This window comes from Theropithecus gelada, chromosome 11 (assembly GCF_003255815.1).
Source record: "Theropithecus gelada isolate Dixy chromosome 11, Tgel_1.0, whole genome shotgun sequence".
Classification (NCBI taxonomy): Eukaryota; Metazoa; Chordata; class Mammalia; order Primates; family Cercopithecidae; genus Theropithecus; species Theropithecus gelada.
The window spans coordinates 79,013,430-79,026,259 of NC_037679.1; positions in this window are offsets into that span (position 1 = coordinate 79,013,430).

Consider the following 12,830-nt stretch of genomic DNA (forward strand, 5'->3'; position numbering starts at 1 on the left):
AAATAATTCTCTCCTCTCAGCCTCCCGAGTAGATGGGACTACAGGCACACGCCACCACTCCCAGCTAATTTTTTAATATTTTTTGTAGAAATGGGATCTCACTTTGTTACCCAGGCTGATCTAGAACTCCTGGGCTCAAGCGATCTTCTGCCTCAGCCTCCCAAAGTGCTGAGATTACCGGCATGAGCCACTGCGCCCAGCCCCACAGTCCCTGATAGTGCCTGGACTCTGATGCATCATCTCCTACTCCCCTCCCCGATAGGACCAGCTTTGGAGTGGGGAGAAAGATTGATCTGTGGGGAGTGGTCTGCTCTTACATGCTGCCCCCTCCCTCCTTTGTTCAAAGCTCCTCTGATGCTTGGGGCAGAGACTAGAAATAAAGGAAAAGGGCCACACCTTATACAATTTACTGACATAGGAAATGGACTCTTGCTTGGACTTTTCCAACTACCCTTCTGTCAACTAAGCTCCAGGGAGTCCACTTAATTCATTCTTGTCCCACCCAACATCAGGAGTTCAAGCTGCTTCATTTTGCCTCTTCTCTTTGTCTCTCTACAACTGCACCCCAACCATCTCCTCTCATTTTTCTCCCTTTCCTCAGAGATTACACATGTAAGAAAAAGGAGTAAGTGTCACTCTTAGAAAAGAAGATCACAGCCCGGGGAAGCTGAAGCAGGAGGACTGCTTGAGTCCAGAAGTTCGAGACCAGCCTGTGCAACAAAGTGAGACCACCCCCCACCCCTCACCTTCTCTACAAAAAAAATTAAAAATGAGCCAGATGTGGTGGCATGCACTTGTAGTCCCAGCTACTTGGGTACTCGGGAGTCTGCTGTAGGAGGATCACTTCAGCCTGGGAGGTTGAGTTTGCAGTGGCCATGATCATACCACTGCACTCCAGCTTAGATGACAGAGCGAGATAGTGTGTCAAAAAAAAAAAAGAAAAGAAGGCCAGGCACAGTGGTTCACACCTGTAATCCCAGCACTTTGGGAGATTGAGGCAGGTGGATCACCTGAGGTTAGGAGTTCAAGACCAGCCTGCCCAACATGGTGAAACCCCATCTCTACTAAAAAATACAAAAATTAGCCTGGCATGGTGGCATGCACCTGTATTCCCAGCTACTTGGGAAGCTGAGGCAGGAGAATGACTTGAACCTGGGAGGCGGAGGTTGCAGTCAGCTGAGATCACACCATTGCACTCCAGCCTGGGTGAGTGAGACTCCGTCTCAAAAAAAAAAAAAAAAAAAATAGAAAAGAGGTCACGTCGTCATTATTTACAGGTGATGAGACTGTAAATCCCCCAAAATCCAAGAGACTCAACTAAAAAAGGTATTAGAACCACCAAGCATTCCAAATTATAGCCCAATATAAGATGAATGCACATACACACAAAATCAATAGCTTCCCATTATACTAGCAACAACCATTAAGCTAATGTTAAAGAGAAATTATTCTCTTCCACTAACAAACTATCAAGTTCCTAGAAATCAACACAATAAGAAAACAGCAAGGGGGCTCATAAAGAAAACTGTAAAGAGCTTGACTGCAGACTTAAAAACAAGGCCTGAGTAAGAAAAGACAGGGATGACCTGTTTCTAAATAGTAAGTGCCACTGTTGTAAGAATTCCTTTTCTTCCCAATTTAACATAAAAAGGAAAAGCAGAATAAATAAATGGTGGTCTATCCATACAGTGGAGTTCTACTCAACAATCAGAAGGTATGTGCGGCCGGGCATGGTGGCTCACGCCTATAATCCTAGCACTTTGGGAGGCCAAGGCAGGCGGATCACCCGAGATTAGGAGTTCGAAACCAGCCTGGCCAACATGGTGAAGCCCAGTCTCTACTAAAAATACAAAAATTAGCCAGGCATGGTGGTGTACGCTTGTAATCCCAGCTACTCAGGAGGCTGAGGCAGAAGAATCACATAAACACTGGAGGTGCAGGTTGCAGTGAGCTGAGATTGTACCACTGCACTCCAGCCTGGGTGACAGAGTGAGACCATCTCAAAAAAAAAAAAAAAAAAAAAGAAGGTATGTGCTATTGATACAAACAATAAAATAAGTGAAATTAAATGAATCTTAAAACCATTATGCTCAGTGAAAGAAGCCAGATTGAGAAGAGAGCACGAAACTGAAGGCAGTGGCTGATGCTTGTAATCCTACCACTTTGGGAGGCCAAGGCAGGAGGATTGCTTGAGCCCGGGAGTTTGAGACTAGCATGGGCAATATTGTGAGACTCCGTATCTACAAAAAATAAAATAAAAATTAGCTGGGCATGGTGGCATGCACTTGTAGTCCCAGCTGCTCAGGAGGGTGAGGTAAGAGGATCCCTTGGGCCTGGGAGGTCGAGATGGCAGTAAGCTGTGATCAGATCACACCACTGTACTCCAACCTGGGGAGCCAAAGCAAGGCTCTGTCTCAAAACAACAATAACAACAAACAACAAAAGAATACATGCTGTATGATTGCATTTATATAAAATTCTAGAGAAGGGAAACAATGACAGCAGCTAGGGTTGGAGATGAAGGTAAGGATTAATTGCAAAAGGATCTCTGGGGGGTCTAACAAGAATGTTCTATAGCTTAATTGACATGGTGTATGCATTTGTCAAAACTTATCTAAATATAGCCCTAAAATGGTATACTTTATTGTATGTAAATTATGGCTCAATAAAGTGGGAAAAAATAAAATGTAATTCCAATTGAAATGTGGCTGGGCATAGTGGCTCATGCCTGTAATCCCAGCACTTTGGGAGGCCGAGGCAGGCAGATCACCTGGGGTCAGGAGTTCGAGACCAGCCTGGCCAACCTGGTGAAACCCCATCTCTACTAAAAATACAAAAATTACCTGGGAGTGGTGGCTCATGCCTGTAGTCTCAGCTACTCAGAAGGTGGAAGCATGAGAATCGCTTGAACCTGGGAGGTGGAGGTTGCAGTGAGCTGAGATCGCACCATTGTACTCCAGTCTGGGCAACAGAGTGAGACTCTATCTCAATTGAAAAGAAAACAAAAAGGTCAGGCCCGGTGGCTCATGCCTGTAATCCCAGCTACTTGGGAGGCTGAGGCAGGAGAATCACTTGAACCCACGAGGCAGAGGTTGCAGTGAACCGAGATCACGCCACTGCACTCCAGCCTGGGCGACAGAGTGAGACCCTATCTCAAAAAAACAAAAAAACAGAAAAAAATAAAATAAAAAACATACATCCCAGAGTTGTTTTTCAAAAACCGAGACCCCTACCAAATGAATCCAGAGGCACACAGACCTCAGATGAGGGGAGACTGGTGACCAACCTCTGACCACCACTCTTTGTTCTAAATTTCTTCCTGAAGGGCCCGGAGGAAGCCAGAAGCTAACGTTCTTTTCTGCTGACCCCAAGTTTAGAAACAAAGCTTCTCTTCATTAACCAATTGCAAATCAGAAAATCTTTGAATCTGCCTATAACCTGTGGGCCCCCACTTCAAGGTATCCTGCCTTTTTAGGCCAAACACCAAGGTGTACCCTCCATGTACTGATTTACGATTTAGCCCATAACTTCTTTCTTAAAATTTACCCCTGCTTTTAAAAACCCTTAGCTGCAAGCCATCAGGGAGGTCAGGACGTAAGCATTAGCTGCTCAATTCTCCTTGCTTGGCACCCTGCATATAAATGCCTTCCCTTCTCCTGCTGCAAACCTCCGTGTGGATATCTGGCCTTACTGTGCAGGTGAGCAGAACTCAGTTCGGTTTGATAACATCTTCCCTCCCCCAGTACACAGGCGGGGGTGCAGGATGGGATACAGTGAGGCTGTGGATAGCAAAGTAGTTTGGTTACTTTTGTTGTTGTTGTTGTTGTTGAGACTGAGTCTCACTCTGTAGCCCAGGCTGGTGTACAATGGCGCAATCTTGGCTCACTGTAACCTCTGCCTCCTGGGTTCAGGCGATTCTCCTGCCTTAGCCTCTTGAGGAGCTGGGATTACAGGTGCATGCCATCACATTCAGCTAACTTTTTTGTATTTTTAGTAAAGACGGGGTTTCTCCATGTTGGCCAGGCTGGTCTTGAACTCCTGACCTCAAATGATCTGCCCGCCTCGGCCTCCCAAAGTGCTAGGATTATAGGCATGAGCCACCATGCCTGGCCTATTTGATTACTTCTTAATGGAAGAGGGGACTCCAGTTATTTTCTTCTTTCTTTGGAACATGGAGTCCATGAAGCTTTTTTATCAGCTTTTGAGCCCTGGCTGCCTCCTCCAGAGTTGTTATGTCATAAAAGGCAAGAAAAAAGATCAAACTCCTTTGGCATGCACCTTATATCATGGAGGTCTTCAAGAATATATCATTTCATGGTATAAAAACATGGACCGACTGCAGTGGCTCACACCTGTAATCCCAGTGCTTTGGGAGGCCCAGGCAGGAGGATCATTTGAGTCAGGGAGTTTGAGACCAGCTTGAGCAACATGGCAAGACCCTATCTCTACAAAAAAAAATTTTTTTTAATTAGCTAGGCCTAGTGGTACACATCTGTAGTCTCAGGTACTCATGAGGCTGAGGAGGGAGGATCGCATGAACCCAGGAGTTTAAGGCTGCAGTGAGCTATGATCGTGCCACTGCACTCCAGCCTGGGTGACACAGCGAGACCTTGTCTGTAAAACAAAAACAAAGTTAAATAGGCCAGGTGTGGCGGTTCACGCCTGTGATCCCAGCACTTTGGGAGGCCAAGGCAGATGAATCAACTGAGGTCCAGAGTTCGAGACCAGCCTGGCAAACATGGTGAAACCCCATCTCTACCAAAAATACAAAAATTAGCTGGGCGTGGTGGTGGGTGTCTGTAATCCCAGCTACTCGGGGAGCTGAGGCAGGAGAATCACTTGAACCTTGGAGGGGGAGGTTGCAGTGAGCCGAGATCACACCATTGCATTCCAGCCTGGGCAACAGGGTGAGATCCTGTCTCAAAAAAATAAAAAAAGCAAAATAAATTATAAAAATTTAAAAGCAGAAATGTGCGAACCTTAGATGGTAGGGCAGATTCTAGCACATACTAAATAGGAAATAAGAGAACAGCAATGCATTGATTTTGTGAACTCCCACGGTTTGATGTTATCTAAGATGAAACTCCTGAAAAGGGAGAACAATGGGTTGATGCATCAACATACATTGTGTTCACAGCAGATAAAAGCAAGACAGAACCTTAATGTGACCAGTTTCTCTGGGCATAAAGATTTTCCACAACCATTAGGCATTTCTCTTTCAATTGGCGTGCTTGGTAGTATATTTTTAGAATTGAAATTTCTCCTTCAGGGGTGGTGTGGTTTGAAGCTGATTGCCCTTCCAAGGCAGTTTTCTCTCTGTTCCCCATTAGCAGGATCTGAAAAAACAGCCTTTGAAAATTCAGGTTGTGTGCCTTCAAGAGCACAATTTCTAGCTCCCTTTCCTTTGCCAAGTAAAAACTAATTCTATCACTAACAAAAGGGTATTCACCTAAGATTCTCCACCAGTTTTTCACTCTGTGTAACTAAGATTCTTCAAGGAACAAGAAATCATTAAGATTGAACATCTTTTGGAAATATTTATGACAGCCAATCAATGACAGATATTGGGGTCGCTCCATCATAAAATAACATATGGAGAGAGTCTTGTGTTTTCTAAGCTACTAGAGTGTCTCTCTATTCACTGATACTAGTCAATAAAATGAGAACAACCCTATAAGGTGCTCTGAATCCCTGCTGAAAATTAAATGGACATATCACTCAGGTCTGTTTGTTGTTGTTTTTAGACAGGCCCTCATCCTGTTTCCCAGGCTGGAGTGCAGTGGCATGATCATAGCTAACTGTAATCTCCAGCTCTTGGGCTCAAGTCATCCTCCCACCTCAGCCTCTTGAGTAGCTGGGACTACAGGTGCACACCACCATGCCCGGCTAATTTTTAAATTTTTTTAAGAGATGGGATCTTGCTGTGTTGTCCTGGCTGGGCTTGAACTCCTGAGATCAAGCACTGCTCTCACCTCAGCCCCCCAAAGTGCTGGGATTACAGGCATGAGCTGCCACTCCGAGTCAGATCTATCTGTATTCATTATCTATGGCTATGTAACAATATTTCCAAAACTTAGCAGCATAAAACGACCTGCATTTATCATCTGGTAGCTTCTGTGAGTCTGGAGTCCAGGCATAGCCTAGGTAGGTGCTCTGCAAAGCTGCAATCCAAGTCCCAGCCAGGGCAGTGGGGTCTCATATCAAGGTCTGACTGGGGAAGAATCTGCTTTTAAGCCCACATGATTGCCGGCAACATTCAGTTCCTGGAAGGCTGTAGCTGTAGCTTCTTGCTCACTGTCAGTGGAGGCCACTCCCAGTTCCCTTTGCCCTGTGGCCCTGTCCAGAGAGCATCTCACAAGATGGCAGCTTGCAAGGGACAGAATCTCTCAGCAAGACACACATGACAATCTTATGTAACGTGATAACCCATCACCTTTGCCATAGTCACCTGGTTAGAAGCAAGTCACAGGTCCTGCCCACACTCAAGGGGAAGGGATCACACAGGATATAAACACCAGGAGATGAGGATCATGGGGACAACCTTGGCCACCTTACAACCCGTCCTCTACACTGTCCAAACTGGTTGCCAACATCACTTTAGCATAAATGCCAAGATCTCCATCCCCTGGCTGACAGATATACCATCCTCTGCCATGAATCCTTTAATTCCCATATAGCATTTACCCCAAATTGAGGACGATCTTGGATGATTGTATTTTCTTATCTGCTCCCCTCTTTCCTCCCCTCCAAATACCAGGAATCCACACTGCTGCTCTGGTGGGCACAGCTCCCTGAGCATTGCTTGGATGCTTCCCAGTGGGGGTGCACCCAACTCTAGAAATGTTAACTATGCACGTGGAGGTCCCCACCATCGCCAGGTTCATCACCATTACTGCTCATTGGCTCCACGGGGCCAAAGCACAGTGTCAGACATGAACAGTGACACAAAGAATAATGAGACATGGTACTCAAGACATATACAATCAGATGAAAACTGCTTTACAGTCTTACTCAAGGGAGAACTGTGAACCTAAAGGGCACAGTGGACAGCTCTTGAAGTTATAAATAATCCACATACATCATTTGTATGATAACAAAAACTTTTTTTTTATAAATTACTTGCAACTGAGAGCATAAGCTAGGAGCTGAGAGTCAACGTCCTTTACCCTACCTTCTGAAACAGAATCAAAAATATCCTGTGTGGGCCGGGCGCGGTGGCTCACGCCTGTAATCCCAGCACTTTGGGAGGCGGAAGTGGGCAGATCGCCTGAGGTCGGGAGTTCGAGACCAGCCTGGCCAACATGGTGAAACCCCGTCTCTACTAAAAATACAAAAATTAGCTGGGCATGGTGGCGCACGTCTGTAAGCCCAGCTACTCAGGAGGCTGAGGCAGGAGAATCACTTGAACCCGGGAGGTGGAGGTTGCAGTGAGCCGAGATCGTGTCACTGCACTCCAGCCTGGGCAACAGATGGAGACTCCATCCCAAAAAGAAAAAAAATCAAATCCCGTGTGAAACCCCCTCCCTCCCTCCCTCCCTCATCTTCGCAACCATAAATTTTAGGTGATATTGATCCAACTCCTCCTCCAGGGGTGGGCCTGTATCCAGCATCAGCCAATCAACTTATCCATACATTTTCCCTATGGTGATTGGTTCACTATTGAAGCAGAAATTCAACCAAAGCCAACGATAGGTAAAGAGATGCTTGCTGTGGTCTTTGGGAAAGAAACGTCTCCTCTCTTTTGAGGAAGATTTCAGAGAGTGAGACTCTATCTCAATAAGATCTCTTATACCAGTGCTATCCAATAGAAATATAATGTGAGCCTCATATGTAGATTTCAATTTTCTATTGGCTGCATTTTAAAAAGGAAAAGGAAAAGGTGAAATTAATTTTAATAATATATTTTATTTAAACCATTAAACCAAAATATTATCATTTCAGTATGTCAATGGTAGAAAAAAATCAATATTTTACATTCTTTTTTTTCATAGTGAGTCTTTGAAATCTGACATGTGTATTTTATACCTACAGCACATCTCAAATCAGACCTAAACAGATTTCTCAAGAACCACGTGTGACTAGTGGCTACTGTGAAGCCCTGGACAGTAAAACATAAGAATATGAAACTTGATCTTCTTTACCCATAGCACAAGTAGGTGGAAAAGGAGGACTTTAGGATGAAACTGACCACAACTAATGGGAAAAAAAGAACTGGGTCCTCACTGACATCATTGGAGTCACTGGATCAAGCTGCACTTGAAATCGGCATGACCTCAGAAACTCAGTTATGTGAGCCAGTAAGCTCAATTTACTGTTTAAATGTATCCTATCACTGTTTAAATGTTGTCCTATCACTTCCGACAAAAGAATCTGAACTGACACAGAGAGTGATCAATAATATAAAGCAATTTATTATATGCCAAAACTGAAGAATGGACAGTAAGCATCAAGTGTGCAGAGAAAGGATAAATCAACTTGAGACTAGCCTGGGCAACATAGCGAGACCCTATTTAAAAAAAAAAAAATTGTAGCAGGGTTTCTCAACCTCAGCACTTTTGACATTTTGGGCTGCATAATTCTGGTGGGGCTGTCCTGCACATTGTGGGATGCTTAGCAACATCCCTGGCCTCTACCCACTACATGCCAGCAACACCCTCTACCTCTGGTTCTGACAACCAAAGGGGTCTTCAAATATTTCCAGATGTCCCCAGTTGAAAGCCACTGTGTTAGAGGTGGTATTTGTAATAAATCTGCAAGACTTGGTGGGATGTACTGATGTGGGAAAGGAATTTTGAGTAGAGATAATTATATGAATAAAGGTACCAGGGAAAGAGAACAAAAGGCTCATGAGGAAATCAATCATCATCACTACTAAGTCTCAGCTATGGTTGCCAACAACCGTTAGAGCATTAAATCTTATCTAGAAAATCATTTTTTAAAATATTTTCTTAGAGATGGGGTCTCACTTTGTTGTCCAGGCTTGTCTCAAACTCCTGGCCTTAATCCTTCTGCTTTAGCCTCCCAAAAGGCTGGGGTCACAGGCTGAGCCACTACACCTGGCCTAAAAATATACATATCTTTTTTTAATTCTTATCATACACTGTTGGTAGAAACCAAAATTGGCACAAACCTTTTTGGAGAGCAATTTGGCAACATCTATGAAAATAAGAAATGTTTTAACCTTTTGTCCCAACAATTCTTCCTCTAGAAATTTGCTTTACAGTAAAAAACTTTTCCTAACATCATAATAATAACTGGGTCAAGATCCTGCCACGGTACTCCAGCCTGGGCAACGGAGCAAGACTCCATCTCAATAAATAAATAAATAAATAAATAAATAAATAAATAAATAAATACTCTGTGTGTACAAAGAAAAATATCTAAGATACATACACCAAGGTATCTTATGGGATGTATAGTGTCATCCCTTACAGATAAGATAAAGATTATTGATATATACTTGGGAAAAATTAGGGAAATATATATAAAATGTATCAGTGGTTATCTTGGGTGAAATGCGTACTGTGGTATGGGAAACAAATGAGGATTACACTCTATCCGTTATGTACAAAATGTAAAAATAAGTAATTCAAAATCTAAGCCATTGAAACTCTATTTTGAGCCTTAAAGGAATGTGATTATGGAGCCTGAGTCATGTGATAGGCAGCTGTAACCTAGACAGCTGTAACCTTTGTTTTTGTGATTATAGATTAGCCATCTTCTTTTTTTGTTTTTGTTTTTTAGTTTTTTTCTTTTTGAGATGGAGTCTCGCTCTGTCACCCAGGCTGGAGTGCAGTGGCCGGATCTCAGCTCACTGCAAGCTCCGCCTCCTGGGTTCACGCTATTCTCCTGCCTCAGCCTCCCGAGTAGCTAGGACTACAGGCGCCTGCCACCACGTCTGGCTAATTTTTTGTATTTTTAGTAGAGACCAAGTTTCACCATGTTAGCCAGGATGGTCTCGATCTCCTAACCTTGTGATCCGCCCGCCTCGGCCTCCCAAAGTGCTAGGATTACAGGCATAAGCCACCGCGCCAGGCCTTTTTGTTTTGTTTTTGAGACGGAATCTCACTCTGTCACCAGGCTGGAGTGCAGTGATGCAATCTCAGCTCACTGCAACCTCTGCCTCATGGATTCAAGTGATTCTTCTGCCTCAGCCTCCCGAGTAGCTGGGATTACAGGCACACACCACCACATCCAGCTAACTTTTGTAAAGATGGGGTTTTGCCATGTTGGCCAGGATGGTCTTGATTTCTTGACCTTGTGATCTGCCCTCCTCGGCCTCCCAAAGTGCTGGGATTACAGGCATGAGCCACTGCTCCCCAGTGCCCAGCCAGATTAGCCATCTCCCTAACCTATGTTGTTTGTAAAATGTTGCAAATGACTAAAGGGCACCAGAAAAGACTCTTTCCCTCTTTACTGTTGATTTTCATTATAGATTAGCTTCCTGCTTACCTTTCTCACACAAAGACTTCATAGCTGTCACACTGTCTTAAGATGGAATGCTAAATACACTTTTAAATTGGAAAGGAAATGCAAGCCAGCTGTAAAGAAAAGAAAACAAGCCTTAAGGAAAAGAAAACAAACTGTAACTAATTAAATTGTTGTAACTCATAAACCAGGCTTGTGTAGAAAATGTTGCCATTCTACTAGACTCTGTTTTCCGCTTATAAGCAAGAACTTAACTTTCGACTTCGACTTCAGAACTCTCATCTCATTTCTCTAGAGTCTTTGTCTCCCAGATTGGCTGTTCCCAGCTCTTCACTTGAATAAACTCTTTAAGACTAGATTCTGATGCTTCCAATTATTTAAGCTTGGCATCAAAAATTATTACCCACCCAAGCCCCTGGCACTGACTTCTGCAGAACAGGACCTATTTGTTCGGTAAAAACTTTGGGCGGGGTGCATTGGCTCACACTTGCATCCCAATACTTAGAGAGGCAGATGCAAAAGGAGAGCTTGAGCCCAGGAGTTTCAGTCCAGCCTGGACAACATAGCAAGACCCCATTCTCCACAGAAATGAAAAAAAGACTTTGGTGTACATCTTGCAGAGTGAGTCAGTTGTATGCTGGTAATTGTTTAAGAAGTAACTCAGGCCGGGCACGGTGGCTATGCCTGTAATCCCAGCACTTTGGGAGGCCGAGGCGGGCAGATCACGAGGTCAGGAGATCGAGACCACCCTGGCTAACACGGTGAAACCCTGTCTCTACTAAAAAATACAAAAAATTAGCCGGGCGTGATGGTGGGTGCCCGTAGTCCCAGCTACTCGGGAGGCTGAGGCAGGAGAATGGCATGAACCCGGGAGGCAGAGCTTGCAGTGAGCTGAGATCGTGCCACTGCACTCCAGCCTGGGCAACAGAGTGAGACTCGGTCTCAAAAGAAAAATAATAATAATAATTCACTGTCTTCTTTTTTTAAAGACCTAATTTGTAGTGCTTACCAATTCCTGGGGTGTAAATATTCCAATCACAGCCAATTTCAAGCTATCGGCATGATTTCACTGAATGTGGAACTGGAAAGAAGCACCCAATTAGGTCTCCTAAGCCTGAGGAGCCAGTTTCCACACCCATCTCCAGACATTCTTTTTTTTCGGAGACAGACTCCTGCTCTGTCACCCAGGCTGGAGTGCAGTGGTGAGATCTTGGCTCACCACAACCTCCCAGTTTCAAGTGATTTTCCTGCCTCAGCCTCCCGAGTAGCTGGGATTACAGGCACATGCCACCACACCCAGCTACTTTTTGTATTTTCAGTACGGATGGGGTTTCACCATGTTGTCCAAGCTGGTCTTGAACTCCTGACCTCAAGTGATCCGCCCACCCCAGCCTCCCAAAGTGGTTGGATTACAGGCGTGAGCCACTGTGCCCAGCCTTTTCAGCGATTCTGACAAATAATTGATTGATATTGAGCTTTCCATTTTAAAAAGGTCAGAGTAAGATCAGTCATCTACTGAGCTTTTATCTTTTTGAGTGGAATAGGCAAGTTGAGAGCCAGAACTGAGTTGTTCCAGAGAATTGAGGAGAATTGAGATTGTGATGGGACAACAAAGTCAGAGACAAGGAAGAAGGGAGCCGAGGCGGGAGAGAAGGCTGACATTTAGAGGGGAAATTTTAGCAGAACAAAGATGTTTAAAGGGAATTACTATAAAGTTTTTCATGTTGTATGCATTGTAAACTTTCTTCCCTACTTTTTCAAAAAATCTTCAGCAAAAGCCATAATTCTTAGTGATGTCTAGGGAACTGGGACCCGGTTTCCTCGAATTTGCAATTAAGTGCTGAATGTAGCCTCAAAGTGGACCCAAGAAAAGAGCTGTGGCTACGCTGGGAGCCTTGCTGCATTTAGGTTATACATATTTTAGTCATGTTTGATTTTTTTAAAATTATTTGTTTATTTATTTATTTAATTATTTATTTATTTATTTTTAGAGACACTGTTACCCAGTTCACTGCAGCCTCAAACTCCTGGGCTCCAGTGATCCTCCTGTCTCAGCCTCCCCAATAGCTGGGACCACAAGCATGTGCCACCATACCTGGCTAACATCTTAATTTTTGTAAAAACAAGGTCTCACTATGTTGCCCAGCCTTGTCTCAAACGTCTTGACTCAAGCAATCTTTCCACCTCGGCTTCCCAAAGTGCTGGGAGTACAGGAGTGAGCCACCATGCGCCCCACCTGATTTATTTAATAATGAGCGTGTATTATCGTATTCAAATAATTCTGTCAGCACAGAGTTGAGAGAAGTTTCTTACCATACTCAGTAGAACATGGCAGAGTTTCTTTAAGTGCAAGGGGGCACTTATAGGAAGGAATCAAGTCCTGGAATGTCACCTAAACCAGT